Raw genomic sequence first — 15,732 nt, forward strand, 5'->3', positions numbered from 1 at the left:
CAGGGATACTGATCCAATCACCTCCTAATTTGGCCTTGACAGTGTTCTCATATCTTCCCCCCAGTTCCCAAGGCTAAATTGAGAAGTCTCAACTCAGGGGGGTAAAAGAGCTGATTGCTAATGAAGGATTTAACTCCTTTCTAGCAGAGATCTTGCTGAGAAGAGCATATGCCACATTGTGAGGCCGTGAAATCAGTTATGTGATTCTAAGTACTAGTTGTAACATACGCTCGTTTCATTTACACCTCACTTACCTGATACTCATCTTGGTTTTCCCATCTTGACAACGCAGGACCTCTACTGTAGTGCCCAGGTTATTAAATGTATATGGTGCCTTAGATCCTAAATGTAGCACAATATGGAGAATAAGTACCAAGGGCTAAGTACTTGACAAATTCTAGGTATAACTGTTTTCATCATATGTAGGTATCCACACTCTGTATTAGAGCCTCATATTTTAAATTATTTAAATTAAATTTTATTTAAATTAGAATTTATTTTAATGTACTAATGCACTCAATTAATATTATAATATTTATTATATTTAATGATGTAATTATTACAATACAATTAATTAATAAATATACATTATTTTATTAGTATATTTAAATTATATTATCTAGATAGACTATATAGAGGTCAACCTCAAGTAGTGTTCCTCAGAATAGCCATTTACCTTGTTTTTGAGACAATTAAGCTTGACAGCTAAGCTAGACTGCCTAGGAGCCAATGAGCCAGCCCCCAGGTCCTTCAAACTTTGTCTCCCCAGTGATAGAATTGGATCTCCAAACAACTGGAGTAGGGGTTATCCCTAAAGCTATTGCTTGTCAGCAGAATCCATTACCCTAACTGGGCTGCCTTGTCTGGTCTCAGTGGGAAAAGATGTATCTAGCCCTGCAGACACTCAATGTGCCAGGATAAGGAGATACAGTGGTGGGAGAGGGGCTCCACCGACTCAGAGAAGGGGAGAAGGTGAAGGAGGGACTGAGTGAAGGGGGTACCAGAAATGGGGGCAGGATACAACATGAATAAATAAAAAATAAAATAAAAATAAAAGAAGTTTCTGCCTTCATGCTTGATTTTCTTGTTTGTTCATTTGTTTTGTATTTTGTTTTGTTGTTGTTCTGGGTTTGTTCGTTTGTTTTAAAGCAGGTTCTGTGGGTTGAATCAAGTAATACTTACATGGCAAACACTTTATAGACTGAACTATCTTCCAGCCCTCGTCACTGACTTTTGGAAAGCTGGAAAAAGTGAGTATGTGTGTAAAAATACACACTTTTCCATCTCATTTGAAAATTGTTCTTTTTAAGATATTATCCACGAATTTCTAGCATTTATTCTGATACAGGATCTAGAGTAAACACTAAGCAGTCCTTATGTGTTGTATTAGCCAGCCTGAAAACCTAAATTAATAAGGTAACACGCAAACCAAACGAGAAAGAAACAACGCTGCTACAAACAGCTGGCACCAAGCCCCAAGCAGAAGAAACAGTTAACTTGATTTTATTTGTCTCCTCACTCCTGCTCCCTACTCTTGACTTTCTCCCTTACACCATGGGTGCAGCACAGGGGTGCCCTGCTGAGCTCTTCTATTTAAGTCTCCAATGATTTAGCTCAGGAACTAAAGTACAAGCGAGTGTAATTGAATGCATGCAAATGAAGTGTCAGGGAAGGTCCTGCAGTGTTGATTAGAATCTGTCTTGTCCTGCGTTTGGCCCATTTCTCCATTATGTTTAAGATCTGGTGAGAACTTTGTTTCAGTGAACTTTCCCTCAAATGCCGTAGAAGGAAATAGGATATGGTGTGTGACGGACAGTCAGCTCAAAATTATGTCATTTCTCAGGCACATTATTTGCGGAAGGAGCTTAATCTTGGCAGGACCTTAACCATAATAGTAATGACTTCATCCACCTTGTGCAATTAAGCACATAATGGCCTGAATGTGAACGTTGCTTCGGCCAGCCTTTCCCCCATATAGTTCAGTAGGAGACTTCCTCTTCAACTGCAATGTATCCCTCTGGGACTTAATTGTGATGTCTCTTAGAATCTGGCATGAGCACAAGAATTTGGGTTAGTTTTCCAGGATAGAAAGCCCACAGAAAGCCCACGTGTATCCCCTGGAGCCTAGTTGTAAACCTTACATTGGTGGATGATACTGTAAAAAAGTAACCCATTAGCATTCAATCTTACACATTAAAATTGAAAGTTAAAATGTCTTGACTGTTCAACTTCTGGTTTAGGGAGTTTGACAGATGGCATACTTATTGAGTGCTGACTGATAATATGTCTATAAGTTTGATTGGCCCTATTGTGCAGTTAATGAGACAAAGTAATTAATGTTAGTATAATGGGGTTACAGCAAATTGGAAGGTAGAGTCAAAAATGGAAGAAGGACAATACTGTTGCTTTAGAGACTGTTATTCCTTCTGTCTCCCTCAAGTTCAAAAGAACTTGTGGCCATGGTCTGAACTTTTGTAGAACTTGTAAGAAGAATTGAAGATGTTTAAACCCTTACTCTGTATTTTGAGTTCATAGAAATAAACAAAAGTCCTTGTCTGGGGCTCAGCATGTCACTGTGCAGCAGAGAGATGTCCCACAATGTGTAAGGCCCTGGATTTGATCCTTGGCACTACAATGAATAAATACATATAAAGCCCATGACACTATATATTTCTTTGGTTTGGTTCATTAAAGCTCCCTAAAGAGACTACTGATGTTAACAGCCATAGTGTCCTTCCAGTGAAGTATGGCTCAGATCATTGTTGTTTCATTCATTTAGGAGAATCTATTGCCTCATAAATCATCTCTATCCAACTCTTTGAACGGCTAACTATTCTTCAGAATAGGATGTGGAGGAATGGTAATACGAAATGAATAAATGTCACTCTGTGAAATCCATTACCTAACTGGGTAGCAGGAATGAATCAGCTAGATATTTAGTAGTAAACTATGGACTTGATTTCCTAAAGCAGAGCTGAGGCTGCTTCTCAATCTGATTAATCCCTGGATTACTTTACAGTCCAGTGTATGCTTCTCTTCTTCCTGTCTTACAAAATTAGTATGATACAGTTTCCACGTTTTTTTTTTCTTGGTTAGGTTCCGATTAACAGAAATGACTTTTATCTTACTGATGGAAAGAAAGAACAGGAGACAGTTGGAGAAAAAAAATATTGGAGATTTGGCAAGGTGTTTGCCTGTAATTGGCCAATAAATTGCAATGTCCCTCCTCCTGCTGTGTCCCCAAGTCACTGCTCACTTACATCTGGACTGGCCAAGCCTTCAGTAATGCTTCTTGCTAGAGATCTTTATTTCTCTTCAGATTTTAGGTTCTGTTTTCCTCCATAAGGACGATGGATCTGTCTATAGAAGAACACTTAGGTGTTCCTGTATGTGGAAAAGAAAAAATTGATCCTTAATCGGGTGATACGGGAAAGCAAATACTCTGCTCAAATGTTCCGTCTTGTTGCATCGAAGCACAACATTTATAAAACTTAATTTTATTTAGTACATGTTTTCATTTCTCCAACCAAAGCATACTACCAATAATTTTTCTGCATATATTTTTGCTTAAATTTTCTCCATAAATAAAGCTTTAACTGAAGTGATTTTCTTAATGTAATAAATACTAGATGTGGTTAGTTCACCGTGGAGCCACAGAAACATAATATTTATACGATCAACGTTATAGCGGCAGTACCCCAGGTTCTTTCAGATAGTATGAGTCATACGATCAACGTTATAGTGGCGGTACCCCAGGTTCTTTCAGATAGTATGAGTCTCTAAAAAGTAATGTAAATGATCTTCCAGGCTTGGTCAAAAAAGAGACCTGCGGAGAAATCATGATGGATTTACTTTACAGTAAAATTGGATCCTTTGGTAAATTACAATTAAAGAATGATTTACTAGATCAGTAAAGAAAATTAAAACATACATAAAGTATCTAATAATTGTCTTCTTCATGTTAGCCCCTACACCCAAATATTCTAATGTCTTTAAAAAAAATCTAGGTTCTTTTTCTGTCATTTTAAAGCATATTTAGTTTGAAACCATTCCGTTATCTGAAAGACAATTGTGTAGATGTTGAAAACCTGATGGCCAAGCCGTGAACGAAGGTTGAATGTTGTACCTAGCAGGACAAGTTAGCCTGCTCCTGTTACTACTTGTCACCTTAAAGCACTAGTGTTTCAAATGAAAAGGTTCAGGTTAAGTGGAATCAGACGGCCCGGGAATAACATTCAGAACACCTTTCTCATGAATTGGAAACAGACTGTGCGAAGCCAAGCAGAGGTGACAGAGTGAATACAGGAGCTTTCTTTGGCTCATAGCAAGACTCGGACAGCCAGGTGTCTTAACGTTCTCCAGGCACACATGCATGAAACCGCCTTATGAAAATGTCAGGTACCAGGCCGGTGATGATGTCGTATTAAAAATCGCCAGTAGGTGGTAACACAAACCCAAGCTCCTTGTAAAATAAGCTTACATGTTATTTTTGGTAGGACCTTACACTGGGTTGAACAGCTAATGAGATCCAGAGCTGTTTATTGGTTCCTACTGAGGATCCCGATGAAGTAGTTCAGTCATGCTGAGACGCTGCTTGGGTGGTACTGGAAACCCACCTAGCATCAGTGCTCATTCTGTCCCCCAGTATGTGGAGACTTCCAGGAGCCGGAATTCAACTTTCCCTTTGTCTGCATAGGAGATGTGTCGCGTGGAAATCAGTGGGGGTGATCCCTCCCTTCCCTTATTCGCATTTTGTTGGCTAGGGAGGAAGGGGGTGCATATTGGAATAGCCGGGTGGCATGAGGTCAGAGGCAGATAGTAAGAAATGGTCTTTGTGAAAGGGCGTCAGCCAGCTTGCCGAAGGCTGGACTGGGAGGATGAAAAAGATAAGCAAGTTGAGCAGGTGCAGGGAGAGGAAACAGCACTTCCTCCAGGCAGTTCTCAGAACTGTTGGAAGCTGTTTACTTCCTATTTTGATACCTAGAGCAACAAGAAACAAGGTCTCCACCAGCGTCTCAGTAGCCTTGTCCTGAGTTTGTTATCCGAGCTTTCTGTCAGGAAGCAATTATGATAAGACTCTTGGCACTTCTCTGAAATTCCCATTTCGTGTGTAGGTTTTGATTGATAGTGTTATTCTGAGGGCTTATTCTGGGATTGATTTATTAACAAGGTTCAAAGAACCTCCATTTTTTATGGGATCGCTTCCATTTCTTAAAGGAGGAGGATACTATTCACATCCTAAGCTAAGGGCATTTTCCAGACCTCAAGTTCAATAACTAAAAGGGACAGAGTGACTTTGTGTCTTGGCATTGATGCCCTCACATCTAGGTGTATCACGTATGTGTACACTTGACATCTAATTGATTGCCCCAGACTGACTCTGTTTTTCTCTCCTGGGAAAGTAGAAGTCCTTAAAGAAAAGTCTGGGTTGGAGAAATAATCTTAAGAACTGAGGCTTATTCAGTGAGTTTTTATACTTTGTCACCCTTTAAGGGCATCCTTTCTTTTCTTCACTGGGAAACCACTTCCCCTTCTAGAGCCCTCACTTTGCAAGGGCCTCTGGGAGATACCATGTTTATTTTGAATCATTGGTTTGGTGTTGGACAGGGTCTGCATTTGGGCTCTGCCTGCTTTTGGACTGGGAACTTGATTTATTTGGCCCCATTTCAAAAATTGTCAACACTCCATGCATTTAGGTAGTGATTATTTCTACAAAAATATGAAATAATAACCGCAACTTTATGAGATGAAAACAGCTTTTTAACCGCACTCCTTCTCAGTGGACAACAGCAACTTTCACATGTAAGGGAGAATCAGTATTAAATACTTATATTATTACCATGCTACTTCTAGTGAAACTGAAAGTGGATGCATCTTATCTGTCTGTATCTTGAGATACTGTGAAGACAACAAATTTTCTGAATGAAAATTTATCAAGTTATCCAAAGCTTATAAGTATCACTCATCATGGGTTTTTGTTGTTGTTGTTGTTTTGTGTTGTTGTTGTTCCCTTGTATACTTTACCAATAGCTGGGGAACCAGGAGAGTAGAGGACTATGGACTTGATTTTTTTTTTTTTAAAGAAAAGAAATTTGACCATTGTAAAATCTAGAGCTGCATTGGTTTCTGGGAAATACCATCTCAAATTCTGAGGATTCTCCCTCAATAAAGCAACTGAGGCACACCTGATTACACAAACAAATTGGGAGTCAGGAACATTCATACAAGAGCAACGTGATCACATTTGGTGAGATGTATTTATGGTTAATTAGCTACAGGCTAAATGAGGCCACAAATCTAAGTCCCCACTATCACTGCCGTATTACACTTAAATCCCCAATGTCTACAATAAAGTGGGACATAGCAGTAATTTTTTTCTGAAAACTTTTTAATGTGGCTGTTTCCTGTTCATAAAGTCAAGTATCTTTCATTAAATGCTTGTTAGAATAATTATGCATATTTATGTCATCACCTGACGAAAGCAAAGAAAGAATATGGAATTTTGGTGTTGGTGCCCACTATTACTTCAGTGCTGGTTCTAATCGTCTGGAGTAGTTTTCCTTCATTAGAAAACCAACAAAGCTAGATGAGGCCAGTGTTTCTGCTTAGGGTCCCCTTGCCATCTGCATCAGACTCACAGATGAATATGTATTGTCCAAATGAAGATCTTTGGGCCTTCCTGGCTCTCCTTTGGATCATAGTTACAAGGAAGGGCCTAGAATGGGTGTTTGTAACCCTGTGATTCCTATGCAAGTGAGGACCATCCCTCAGGTCCTGTTCTAGAAGTCCTTCAGTCTTCGATCTCATGATGATGTTTCATGGAACATACAAGGTCTCTGCTTCCTGTGACTAGAAAAAAAGACACTTTGAAGACATTTTGCCAACTTTCTTTCTCCCTTCCCTCCTTCCTTCCTTCCTTCCTTCCTTCCTTCCTTCCTTCCTTTCCTTCTTTCTTTCTTTCTTTCTTTTCTCCTTCTTCTCTTTTAGAGATAAAACACATTGAAACCCTAGGTCTTTTCAGCTGATAGCATTCCCTATATCGAGCAACTAAATTAAAGCAGTGGCCCCAGGATAATTTCATAAAGTTTGACAGCACAAATATCTTTGCACTACATCCCTCACTGGTCACTTTCAGACCCACCGTCCTTTCTTTTACTTTGCGAGCAAAGGTCCAGCCTGTGCTGAGCCTCATGAAGCCAAGTGACTCAGCTCTTTGTAAGGCTTCCGTTCAAGGAGAATTCTCTTCTTCCTTGACTCCCGCAGACTAAACATTTGAATTACAAACCACATAAAACCATTTGGTAGGGATCGCAGCTAGGGAAAGTCAGTTCACAATCTGACACCTCATAAAGCCTTATTTTAGAATTTGTGGGACTTGGTATATATAATTTATTTCTTTGGTCTTAGGCAAGCACCTGGATGTGGATTTTTCACTTTCTGGCTGACAAAACAAAATAGGGTCCAATTAATTTCTCCCCTTTAAACATTTTATGATCTTTGCTTCACTCTTCTTTTGAACTGGATGAGCAAGGATCATTGCAAACATAAAGCCTCAGGAGGAGCCTGGGCACAGCCAGATGCATTTGAACTTGAGTTTCCGCTCTCTGACATTCAAAGGGATCATTCTGAAACAAGGGGGAGTTTGCTACTGTAGAGGTCATCTGACAAACAGCAGAGTCAATGTCGCTTGTTAGGACAGAGGCAGTGCTACTGGCACAGCTCTGGATGCCTCCTGTGAGTATGTTCCATCCCCTTTATAGCATCTGGTGTGACAGTATCTAACTATTTTTGTTTTTAAGTAAAAGATTTCATTAATATGCAACTGGAGACTGAGAGACCTAGATTTTTGTTCTGTTTCTTCTATTAAATAATTCTCATTCACTTTACATCTTAGTCCCTTACTAAATAAGGATAAGAAATGTATCTTGGTCCAGCAAGATGGCTCAGTGAGTGAGGGCTGCCTAGCTTGGCTCCTTGAGTTTGGTCCCCTGAATCTATATGGTGGGATGAGACAATCAGTGTTTACAAGCCACTCTCTGGCCTCCACACGTATCTCATGGCCTGTGCACACCTCTACTCATACACTTACATAATAAACACATAAATCTAAAAAACATATACATGCCCTGCCTACCTGGCATAGAATTTTTGAGAGTAACATTCATGTACAGTTTGACTAGGAATGGGGAGCCACCTGGCATAAAAGAAATGAACTAGAAATATTTATTTTGATCCTAATTATGTAGAGCTTTCATTTTATATGCCTTTCTGCATTCTGTCAGATTCCTTATGCCTCCTGTGATGATTAGAATGGAGGACCTTTGCTCTTCTTAACTTCAAAAAACATATCCAGTTCTGATACCTTCTACTCTTGTTGTTCTAGACTTCTTGGCACCATGACCTGTAAAAATAAAAATGACATAGATCACAAAGCCATAGAAATGTAGATTATATAGTCCACATGCAAAATAAGAAAACTAGAATATTCAAAACCTAGACAAAGAATAGATTTAACTGTTTTCATGGTTACAAAGGTCATAACCACCAGCCCTGCGAAGCCACCGTGGGAGGCAGGATGCTGCACACAACAGGTGGTGAAGCCTTTCAGATCATTCAGTATTGGAAGCTTTGGCTTTTAGATCAGTGCCTTCCACACACTTACGTTTGTTCAAAGAGATGTAATTCTGGTCAAAAGCCTCTAGTTGAGGAGGTCACAGGCCCTAAGGGGGGATCATACTGAAATTTTGCTAGAAGGATATGGCATCACGTCGTCTTCTAAGTATCTAGAGTTATAGACCTGTGCTGCTTTCAGGGTGAATCAGAGAAGAGACTTTTTGTAGTAAGCAATGGAGATTCATAACTGGTCAAACTGCTGAGAACAAATGACTTTTGAGTGCTCAGCCTTGGGACTGCTATGTTACCCAGGGAACCCAGAAAACATTGCAGAAGAGGAGGTAGAAAGATTGTAAGAGCCAGGGCATAGAAAAGTATGCCACGAAGCACTGCCTTCTAGATGTGATGCAGCCATTGGATTCATAAACACACAGCACACGTGGCTGCCTGGCTAAGACCTGAGCACACACAAAAGACATGAAAGGAGAAAAGGGACAAGCTGGAAGAAAGGAAGCCATCAAATGTGGGTGAAGAATAGCAGGTAATGGAGGATATAATCACATTACAGTGTATATATGTGTAAAATTGTAAAAAAAAATGTATAATGAGTTTGCATATATATTTGTTTGACTATATTTGCTTATTAGAATAGGGTGAATAAAATCTTTGCTTTGATATGAGGAGGGAGGTTACTGTTACATGTGTCACATGGTATAACAAAGTAGTGCTAAGTAAGTCACAGATGTAGATGTGTTGTTCAAGGGCACCATAGTACAGTGCTTCTTTATTTTAAAGGAAAGTTGCTGAAAAGCATCTCTGTGTGCTCCTGATTCTGCCACGTGGTCTTTTCTGCATGCAAAGAAAAAACAGATACAATAGTAAGAACTATGTTGTACCCCTTTAAGCTTAAGAAAGGTTATCTATTGCCAATGGGACCAAATAATCCCCCTGGAGAAAGGCTGCCAGTTCATTCTGTAAGTGTTAAATAAACTCTTGATATGTAACAAACATTGTACGAAGATCAAATGGTTCTGGATTTCTTTAAGATGTGTCGATCTGAGAGAAGAAGAAGGATATACTGCAAAGAGATGCTGGATTTAGTTACTAGCATGTTCTGGAAAGAGAAACTTGTATGAAAAAAAAAGTAAGGATATCACAGCACTCATTCTTAAACAAACAAACCAAAACCAAAACAAAACACAAAAAAGCTTATTTTCCTGAAATTTTTAACCACCTATCTTTCATTTTACAAATAGTTATTAAATATCTACTTGGTACAGATTCTGTTCAATGTTATAAGGATATATCAGCAAGCACAGAAAATAAAGGGACCATCAAAATGAGTCTATCTGACCAGAGGCTCACCCCTACCTGTGCTTGTCCAGCACATCAGAACACTGTTGCCTCTGGTTCTCACAGTAGTTTGTTCTCAGGGTAGAGAACATTTCCATTCTGGCCAAGATATGAAATCTGAGCACCAACTGTTAATATGCCATCAACTTCTGTATTCATAATGTCTCAATAATAAAATATGAGCTTGACACTTTGTAAGTACATGGTGTTACGGGCTGAATTATGACACCTTAAAATCCATACATTTAATTATGAATCTCCCAGACTGTGATTATATGTGGAGACAGGGTATGCATAAAGACATGAACAATGAGATCAGGTGTATTGGTCACCATCCAGTGTGACTGGTGTCCTTATAAGAGGAGGAGGTACACTAGGGAAGGGCATACTCAAAAAAAAAGACCTCATGAATACATAGGGAGAAAGTAGAATCTATAAGCCAGGGAGTGTTCAGGCTTAGAAAGAAATTGGTATGAGTACTTTGACCTCAGGTTTCTTCTATGCAGAAGGGATAAAAATAAATAAAACCGCCTGGTTTGTTATGGTAACCCTAGCAAGATAGTTCTCATAGTATAGGATACAATATCATGTAGATTTCAGACTCAGAGGCCCCCACATTCTCTTGCCTTCACCCAAGCTTTGCCACTGACATTAGGAATAACTCCTAGGAAGTCTATGCTGACCCATTTCCACCTTCCAGGGGCCGGCCTTGCATGTGTACCCAGCATATCAGTGACTAAGAGAGAGAAGAGCAGCTGGGTAAAAAATTACTAACTCTGAATTTTGGCTTTCTGTTTACAGGCACTCCATTGAGAAGTTAACAAAGGACAGATTTCACACTTCATTTTAAGTGTCTCTCTGTCTGTAGAATATAAAATATGCTCCTGGAGCTAATTAGATATGAAGCCAAAGTAAAGAATGTCCTTTCTCAAGTTGTCTATGGGAGTTTTGTGTTTTTGTTTGAGTGAAGCAGGGTAACTGATGAAGCCAGACCACCCTTCAGGCTCAGATTGTGACTTGTGATTCAGGTTAAGAAATATGGCGTCAGGAAGGCCAACCTCTTCTACATACTACCTGTGGCTGACTGTAGTTGACTGGCTGCACACTACATCTACAATAATTTAGACAAAAAACCCAGGAGCCTTGTCTTGTATAATTCCCCTCTTACACAATCAGTGCCCCCTTGGGAGCTCAATAAAGGGAACCCAACTACTTCAGTGGCCCTGTGAAGGGCTTTGTTATGTCCATTCTAAAGGAAAATGAGAGATTTTTCTTTGTAAAGGAAAAATGGCCAGGATGGGCCAAAGTGTATTGTGAATGAAGGATGGGAAGGCAACATTTGACTAAATGAAGAGAGGTCAATTGGGCAGATTACAATGTTTCACAGATCTACTGTGTTTTGTTATTTTAAATGATCTACCTTATAAAAATAATAATAATGACAGATTTACAAAATGTTATTCGGGATCAGACACTAGATGATACAGAGAACTGGAAATTAATCTTTTCAGTGTCTTCGGGGATGATTGATTAGATGGAACTCTAAAATGATCCCTAAAATTGTTGCCCCTTCTGCTGTTGAGTTTACACACCTAACAGATATAAAGATCACCACTGTGATTATTTTTCTATCAGATAAAAAAAGAAAGGGGTTATCTATACAAAGTCCATAATAATAAGAGCTAATAATAAGTTAGCTCTGAGTTAATCAAAAGGGATGGTGAACATCTTGAAATAAAAGATTTGGAATAAACCTAGGACTCTCATGCTGGCCTTCATTATGGCAAGCTTACCAGCTGTAATGAATGCCTGCCAAGTCCTACCCTTAGAGTTCAAAATGAAACCTTCACTGGCAACTCACAAGAAAGCAAAAACCAGTTACTCAGTTACAAGGAAATGAACCAGGAGCTCAGAAGATCTAAGTGACAAGCATCCCTCCCCCTCCCCCCCACCCCCCCACCCCCCTACCCCCCACCCCCCCGCGCCCGCTCCACAATGAGAACACACCTGCCCAGCTGCCCAGCACCTTGTGCCTTGTGCTCAGCCTGTGAAAACCTGGCTGACTCCAGACCCAAGGAAACTGCAAGACAGTTGTGTTGTTTCAAGCAACAAAGTTAGTATCCACACTGACTGCTGTTGCTCCATTTAGACATTGAAATAGAAAACTAACACACAGGCACCATTGTTACTTCTGTTTACAATGGGAAACTGAATAGGAAGTTAGCACCTGATAGAAACTGAATTTGAACCTGGTTTCTTGAGCACAATGACCTGGATTTAACTACTGCATCACTCTGACCTCCTGCTATTTGTCTTCTCTGTGTTCCTCACTTCTTGAGGGTTTCCATGAATGGGCCAGAGGCAGTGTCACATCCCCTGGTCTGAAAATCCATTTTCAAAGCACTTAACACTAAATCCTTAGCCCCTCAACCAGTCCCCTACTCCACAGTAACTCTATTTTTTCAAATATGAGGGAAAAAATCCTGCAGTATTTGAATTATAGCCCTGTGGTTAAGGAAAAATGACATTTACTGGGGAAGCAACTTGTTATGGTCTTAGATACTCTGCCAACTGTCATGAAAAGGGGCCTTTTAAATGTCATTTATACATTAAGAAAGATTTAAAGAGATACTAAAAAATATACCTAACTGGCATTGCCAACATCTGTAGGTCTTTATACACAAGTATGTGGGGCTAGAATTCAAGTCATTCTTTTGATGAATTAATAAAGTGTGTTCTGAAGAGCCCCAGGTCTGAATCCAAATATTTTTAAAAATCATACTTCATTTAAGAAGATTCACTAAAATACATCAGACCTTCAAAGACACAAGGCATCCATCTAAAGACAAAATAGAAGGCCCCGTTGTCTAGAAAGACTCTTTTGGAAGAAAAAAAATGGTGAAAAGAATGGAAGTGATATTTTGTTAGTTAAGAGAACTTAACTTTCTGAAAACTCAAACAGAACTTTCACTAACTTAAATAAAAGAGGTTCAAAGTCATAACAACGGTCCAGACCAGATGGTGCCCAGGCAAGTCATCCGTCTTGTACTCAGAAACTTTGGTGGGTTATGCTGCATATCCGCTGTGCTCAGTTTAGCATCATTCCTGTGAAGGACAGTTAGGTGAAGCTTATTAATTTTTATAAATGGTACTGAGAGAAATGCAGCTGTAATGCACTTGGCCCTACCAGTTCATTCCACCTGTGGCCATGGATAATTTAGCATCACGTGTCCTTGTTACTTCATTTCTGTCCCTCATTCTTCTCCTATGGCATGTCCCTGGAACCCCCCTCCCCTTAACCTTCAAGTATCTCAGCCTGAGCTTCAGCTTGGCTCATTACCCTCTATACTTGCCTTGGCAACATGTCAAAATATAGACACACTTTGCTTTCCAAAGTTGCTGGATCACAATGAGACATTAAATTGAAAAGTGGACCTGATAAAAATGCCATAAGAGTCTGACTACTACCATACCGCGTACATCAAGTTAGTTTTATTGCAAGTGATGAATCTGTGCCAGATTGTTTAATACATTTTAATCTTGTAACACAGAGAGCATGCATTGGTAAGACTTTTAACAGCATCAGCATTCTCAGAAATGGATTCACTTCAAGGAACATGATCTTTAAAGATAAAAAGCATTTTACAAAGGTGACTAAACCTGGATTTAAAAACTTGCAAGGTAATGTTGTGTTTTTAATGGGAGTTTTTCCAAGCAATAAACTAAATTTTAATTAAAAAATATGCAAAGAAAAATTTAAAGATCTTAAAAATGTTAAGCTCTGGACATTGTTTAAAGTCATCGATGTAGAAAGGAACGGTTGGCATCTTATACTGTACCTGGTATCATAGTATGCTCTCTTGAGGGTGGCTTCATCTAAACTGCTGATAGGTTTAGGGGGAAATGTAAGATTGTACCCAACCCAATGCCTAGCTTGTCAAGTAATATTAAGCACAAGCCTAAAACCCAAATGTAAGATTATTGTGAGTGCCAGCAGACATAAAACAGGCAAGATACCTGTAGCAGCATATTTTCCCACCAAGTTGGGAGGAGTTAAGATAGGAGGAATAAGGAGGGGAAGAGGAGAAGGAAGAGGAGGAGCTGAGGGGGAGAGATGTAGGAGCCATGGATGACCACGTATGTACTGAGGGCAGTCCTGGGTAATAACTTATATCTAAGTTAGTTAATTGGTTAGCACTTCCAATTGTGTGGGCATCTCAATATTTGAGCATTACCAAATATATAAAGCTATTGGATAATGTTAAACAATTAGAGTTTCATTTCTACCAGGTACCACGTGGATGGCAGGATGGTCTGGGCTCAGCCCAGTCTTGTGGAGACAGTGTAGAAGATTAGCAGAGCCATCTCCCATGCTGGTGTCTCATGGGTGGCAGGGGCAGTGTCTCTGGCCACCTGAGCTGAGCTGGAGCAGCATATTCTTAGGCCTAGGCTAGTCGGGAAGATGCCAGCTAATTAAAAATAAGCAACATTGGATGTCAACATTTAAATAATTACTTCAACAGATACCTGTTAGTGAATAAGCATGGAATCTTATGTGCTGTGACTATATTCCTTCTTATTCAGTCTAATTAAGACCTTTCCATTGCTATTTATGGACTCCTGACAGCCAAATTTCCTTCAATAGAGAAACAATTACAGAGAAATGTTGTTGAACTGAAGAACTTCATACCATGAAGAAACGGAACTATACCAAATCAGATAAACTTGAATCAAAATATATAAAGCAGTCTTTTAACCCAGATCGGCCCTAGGGTAGAGTGTGTGACTCGGGCGTTCAGGTCAAACAATGTGTGAGTTGGTAGGAATTATCATGGACATCATCAGCAAAATGTGATCCCAGAGAAAGCTCTTCTCCCCTTGAAGATCCAACTTGCAGCCTCTGAACAACATCCCTCTTGATAATATGTGGATGCTGAGAAGCAAAACCTAACCAAACTGGTAAGGATGCTGATCACATCACTCTTCCATTCTGGGAGTTGTGACTGTACCCTGTCTGGCTAATGGGTCTCAGACAGTTCATCATGCTTGGCCTGAGTGTGTATAAAGGTAAATAGCTTTAATTATTTCATCATTTCCAGACAGCACTTGATATTCTTTCCTCTTTACATCTTCATTTAAAAGGAAAATTACACTTGTCACACTTTGGAGTCTGCCATGCGGTATAAGTGACAACGTGTGTTTGGGGAGGTCAGTGTCCTAGGGAAATGACAGCAGCTAAGCCTGAGCCTTGTCTTAGGCAGTGCAGCTACTTAGTTTGAGCATAGAGGCATATATGATTCATTGAAGAAATAGAAGACAGAATGCTCTAAGATGAGGGTGGGGTGGGTCATGAAACACTTTGGCGATGTACCACATTTCATTCTGCTTTGGGGGACTGGAGGATAGGCGGGGGGTGGGGGGAAATCTAGCAGCTCAGTAATGAGCATGCTCCAAGCAAGTAAACAAGAAATGTTGCCTTCAACAGCTTTCTTTCTCCTGCCCTACTGCCTCCTTCTGCAACCTCTTTTGTAGTCCAAGCTTCCCCTTTTCCTTCCAAAGGCTTAATGTCATTTAATCACTTGGTTCTTAAATTGGTTAACAGCATTTCCTGTGGGTTTTGTCTATGATTTGAAGTTCTCTGATCAGAAGAGAAAAAGTAGCACAGGAAGCTGATTTATATTAAGATAATGGGTTCTTGGGAAATTCTTATTTATCTATATCTACTTATTTATTGTAAGGCAGTTTATTAAAATAAACGTATTTCAT

General features: G+C 39.6%; 1 long non-coding RNA gene across 1 annotated transcript in view; it reads right to left on the minus strand.

Moving 5' to 3' along the window:
* Positions 1–245: 245 nt before the first annotated feature.
* LOC114621279 overlaps positions 246–15,732 on the minus strand; it is a 67,149-nt gene continuing 51,662 nt past the window's right edge. The window contains exons 2-4 of the long non-coding RNA XR_003711409.1: positions 8,363–8,401; positions 3,261–3,384; positions 246–342 (exon numbers count right to left, since the gene is read on the minus strand). This is a non-coding gene — a long non-coding RNA (uncharacterized LOC114621279). The remainder of the gene's footprint in view (positions 343–3,260; positions 3,385–8,362; positions 8,402–15,732) is intronic.

Source organism: Grammomys surdaster, unplaced genomic scaffold (genome assembly GCF_004785775.1).
Source record: "Grammomys surdaster isolate TR1022 unplaced genomic scaffold, NIH_TR_1.0 174, whole genome shotgun sequence".
NCBI lineage: Eukaryota > Metazoa > Chordata > Mammalia > Rodentia > Muridae > Grammomys > Grammomys surdaster.